This window comes from Lycium ferocissimum, chromosome 2 (assembly GCF_029784015.1).
Source record: "Lycium ferocissimum isolate CSIRO_LF1 chromosome 2, AGI_CSIRO_Lferr_CH_V1, whole genome shotgun sequence".
In the NCBI taxonomy this organism is placed as follows: Eukaryota; Viridiplantae; Streptophyta; class Magnoliopsida; order Solanales; family Solanaceae; genus Lycium; species Lycium ferocissimum.
Window position 1 is genome coordinate 21,654,467 of NC_081343.1, and position 5,482 is coordinate 21,659,948.

At 37.4% G+C, this 5,482-nt stretch overlaps 1 pseudogene; it reads left to right on the forward strand.

Annotated features, from left to right (window-relative positions):
- Positions 1-5,363: 5,363 nt before the first annotated feature.
- LOC132047434 (ribulose bisphosphate carboxylase large chain-like) overlaps positions 5,364-5,482 on the forward strand; it is an 810-nt pseudogene continuing 691 nt past the window's right edge.

The window sequence follows — 5,482 nt, forward strand, 5'->3', positions numbered from 1 at the left end:
AACAGAATTTGTAGCTCAGTGTCCAAATTGCCGACAAGTGAAAATCGAGCATCAGAAGCCAGGAGTATTGTTGCAAGCTATGGAAATCCCAACCTGGAAATGGGAAGTGATCAATATGGATTTTATTGTGGGCTTGCCCCATTCTCGGCGTAAGTATGACTCCATATGGGTAATTGTTGATAGACTCACAATGTCAGCTCATTTTCTACCAGTTAGGACTACATACTTGGCAAGGATTATGCAAAGCTGTATCTTAAAGAAATAGTGCGATTTCATGGTGTCCCTGTATCCATTATCACAGACAGAGGAGGACAATTTACTGCTAATTTCTAGAAATTCTTTCAAGAAGGTTTGGGAACTCAAGTGAGACTCAGCACAACATTTCACCATAGATGGATGGACAGGCTGAATGCACTATTCAGACCTTGGAAGATATGTTATGGGCATGTGTATTAGATTTCAGAGGTAATTGGGATGATCATTTGCCACTTATTGAATTTTCATATAACAATAGCTATCATTCCAGTGTTCAGATGGCCCTATACGAGGCTTTATACGGAGGGAAGTGTAGATCGCCAATTGGGTTGTTTGAAGTAGGAGAGACACAACTAATACGTCGAGAATAGATTCAGCAAGCTGTGGAAAAGATCAAGCTTATTCGAGACTGATTGTTGACAGCCAAAGTGGTCAAAAATCTTATGCAGACAACCATTGACGAAACTTGGAATTCCAAGTTAATGATTGGGTATTCCTAAAAGTGTCGCCGATGAAAGGTGTAATGAGATTCGGCAAGAAGGGCAAGCTTAGTCCTCGATATATTAGACCTTCTAAAATTATGCACAAGGTGGGCCAAGTGGCTTATGAATTAGACCTACCTTCAGAATTGGAGTCAGTTCACCCAGTTTTCATGTGTCGATGCTTCGTAAGTGTGTTGGAGATCCTTCCAGAATCGTGCCTGTAGATGATGTCCAAGTTACAGAGAGGTTGGGTTATGAAGAAGTACCCATTGCCATGCTAGATAGGAAAGTGCGGAAGCTCAGAACTAAAGATGTCACTTCAGTTAAGGTCTTATAGAGAAACAATAACAGAGAGGAAATGACTTGGGAAGCAGAAGAAGATATAAAGTCCAAGTATCCGCATTTATTTCCACCCTCAAAAGAGGTTCAGGACGAGACGCCATTGACCTCAGGTACGTAATGCATTCTTTTGATGCTTTCTTGGTCGTGTGTGGCCATGCTTTGTTGATGTTGTTGTAGCCCTGTGAGGCCTTATATTTTGGGTTGTTGTGATCGGATGGTAGTGCCATATTACAAGGGAAACTCTAGCAAAATTTCTGTAGAATCCTCGAGAGCCTAAAATTTGAGGACGAATGTTCCTCTAGGGGGGGGGGGGAGAGAATGTTACACCTCGGACATTTCGTGTTGTTGTCTTTGTGAATAGACTAACGCAAGCTTAAGGTGAACATGAAGTCCATATGACCTTAGGGAGGGTATTTGGTAGCTTAAAAGTGTATACTATAATATTTTTGAAGTATTACGAATCGGAGAAATTAAGTTCGTTGAAGGAAGTGAAGCATAAGTTGTGTTTGTGTAGGTGTAGCGATTATCAAAGTAACGATTATTTATTAATGTCTTGGGAAGGAGTTATAGGTCTCCTTAGATGGTTAATGAACTATTGTACAAGTGCCAAGAAGGTCCCACAAGGATTGGAAGTCAAACAAATCAACGAGAATAATTTCGAAAAAGTTGAGTTATTCGAAATTATTCTCGTTGATTTGTTTGACTTTGTACGCAGGGAGGGGGGGGGGGAGAATGTTACACCTCGGACACTTATATGGTCCGTATAACTTTATACGGTCCGTATAAGGGTCCGTATAACCTTTCCAGAGAAGGTCAATCCCTGGTAGTATTATACGGTCCGTATAAAGTTATACGGTCCGTATAACTCAATCGGGTCAGATTTTTCTCTACTTATAAATAGATGACCCAAGTTCTTATTTCTCATTTCCCATATTATCCACAACTCTTGAAGGCTCTAGAACATTCCCTATGTCATATTAAAAAAAATCCAAGAGAAATCAAAGATTAAACACCAAGAATCAAGAGAATCAAGAGTAGAGAAGCTCACTAGGGTTTGTAGAAGTCAAGATTCCCTTTGGTATTGAAGTTGGGGTTTCTCTCAAGTGAAGTATACTCATTCAATTTTCATCCTTACATGATCAAAAGTGAGTTTTACATCTATTTCATGTTATTAAGAATACCTGGTTGTTGAATAACTTGAGTGAAGGAAGGAAGAAGAATATGAAGCTCAAACATGGATTTAATGATATTCTTGAATAGTAACTTGACTTGAGTCATAATTCTTAGTATGCTATGAGTATAATTTCGTTGTGGATGATACTAATGACGTTGAGGAAGTATTATATGTGACGAATATGGTGTTGTGTTGTAGTTATGGTTATGAATGACTTTGAAAAGGAGTTTTGAGGATTGAAAAATATTTAACTTGAAAAAGTCTATTGATTATGGTATTGTGGGTGTTGCTATTGATGTTTGGGAGTTGTTTATTATATGGAGAAAGTTGTTGAGACAAAGGAAATGCTGCCCAATTTTCGTTAGCTCTTAGTCGCTTTAGTTTAGACTTAAGCATGTTTTGAAATGATCTAATTTAGCACGAATTCTCTTAAATGTAGAGCTGTGAGCTTGGAAGGAGACGTTTAATCGTTAAAAAAACGTAAAGGTATTTTAAGGCTAGTCCCTTTCTTTCAAAGGCATGATGTTACACCCCGTAGTTTCTGTACGTTGAGACTCGTTAGGTATTAGCTATTCAATTGCAGACATCGGAGTATTGACGAGAAGATGCAAGATCATAGGTGCTCGTGTTACGATTATAAGAGTCCGAGTTTGCACAACGGGTTATAGGAGGATTGGAAGACCAGTGAACTAAGGGATTAAGCTTCCGAGGCTTTGAAGGAAAGTTGGGCAAGGTTTGGTACGAAAATTTTGGTCTAACTGGAAGAAATAATATGTTTTAGTACATTAAGAGTTTTAAAGTGAAACAAAAGTCTAAAGTGAAGTTCGGGAAGTCTAGTTTTTAACGCAACAAACCGCTCCTCAATAAGACATCGGGGTAAGGAGATATGGACGTTACAAGTCAGGCTGGCAGACCAGGAAAATGGTCTGCGCGAACGCGCAGAAGTCCAAGGGCCAACACAGCGCGAACGCGCCATTACGAGGCGTGAACGCGCTGAACTATTTTGAGGCTCGTGTTCAGGATGAAGGTTATATTATAAGAAAGTAATACATATATATATATATATATATATATATATATATATATATATATATATATATATATATATATATATATATATATATATATATATATATATATATATATATATATATATATATATATGACATTTGGAGACCATATGGGGTGAATTGGTTCATATGGCACTTAATGAGAAGTCCTCGTTCTTTTTGCACGCTAAGTGGGGCCCACACATCGGAGTTTTATAAAGGACATATGAAGAGACATATGAGTAGTACATGGAATGTTGAGCAAGTCCTAAGAAGGACCCATAAGCCAAATATGGGCATAGGCCCTCCAAAAGGATGATTTAAGGAAATATTTTTGGATGATCCGAATCGGAGGGGCGAAAACGACATTATAAGTTTATAATTTGGAAAAACACAAAGAATTAAAGTTGTAGATAATTGAAAGATATTTCCAACCATAGTTCATGAGCCCTCACACGATATCGGGATCAAGAGTTATGACCTTTTTACTAAACAAAGGTGCAGGCAAAAAAAAATAAGTCAGCGCGAACGCGCCCAAAGGTGGCGCGAACGCGCTGAAGGGAAATTAAGTCGGTCCAGGCAGAACTTGGACCTCTATTTAAAGGGGGAGACCCCCTCATTTTCAGCTAAAGAAACCCAAAAACATCTCAACTATTCCAGAGATTTCCCAAACCTTCCAACTATCAACTTTTTAGCCCGAAACCAGGTATAATTCCCAAATCCCGGTCCAGACAGCGTATAGTTGCGACTACAAAACTGTGTATTGAGGCTTTGTGGCTTAAGTTCAAGGTGGAGGAGTGAACATATAGCATTATTATCGAGGGAAAGGTATGAATCTCTTTCTATTTGTGTTAATATCGGTTTATTTACGGAGAAGGAGCTGTAAAAGCGTTATAAAATGGTTTTGTGATGGAAATATGGGACAAACACCATATGGGATGTTTATGAAGTATTTTGACGTTGGAAATATTATGGTTAATATTGGTATTTTTGTGATTGTTTTTGGTTGTCGAATTGAGAATTCGGCTAGGCATATAAACAGGGGAAATGCTGCCCGATTTTTGGCAGAATATAGAATAGTATAATTTGAAACTTGGTACAAGTGTGCGATGAAGAGGCTAACGTTAGTGTAAATTCTCTTAAATGTAGACTTACGAGCTCGGACGCATAAGCGTAGCCAATAGGAGGTTGAACAGGTATGTTAAGGCTCGTGCCTTTCTTTCAAAGGCATGATTCCTATGTTACGATTTCATAAATGCTTTCATAACCTCGTTGTTTTCAAAAGTTAGGAGTCTATGATTCCAAGGCATGATTCCTTTCCCCGATAACCCATATATGCTTTCCAAAATGTCCGTATTTTTCCAAAACGGAGGTTTGTGACTCCGTAAGCTTTTATGACAACAACGATGGATATGTTTTACAATGACAACGATGATGTCAAAGATGAGAATATTTTCCTACGATGAATATGATGATGATGATTCCATGTTTAAGGGTTTCAAGTTTAAGATTTCAATGATAATATGAGAATGTTAAGCTATTTCTTGATTTTCTTAATTTTATTCATTGATGATGACTCTACTTCGTATCTCATTGGCTCCTCTTCTTATTTCTTTTTTATTTCAATTTCAACATATCGATTTATGCCTAGCCTATTCTTTTCTTTGCGTTTTTCTTTCTTTTTTATACCTTTCATAGATTCATAGATCATAGAGGAATTCCATATATTTTCACTTCTAGGATTTACATATACAACATATACCACTGTCAAGGGGGAAGTTCTTATTATTTAGGTTAGTTAGGTATTTCCATTGCCAAAAAAAAAAAAGGTAAAAAATAAAAATTGGGTTGCGCTATATATATGAAAGAGTATACAATAATGATGTATTTGGCAAATTAAATACCATGGTCTAATAATCAACCATTCGATTAGTTGATAATATTAGTATTAGTTGGAAATTTTGTGAAAGATTCTGTGAAAAGTTTCATTAACGCGGAATTCGTGTCGAGTAGACCTTGTTGTTGTGAGAATTCTTAATTCACGAGTTGTAGGGAGGATTTATGTCACCACAAACAGAGAGACTAAAGAAAGTGTTGGATTCAAAGCTGGTGTTAAAGAGTACAAATTGACTTATTATACTCCGAGTACCAAACCAAGGATACCGATATATTGGCAGCAT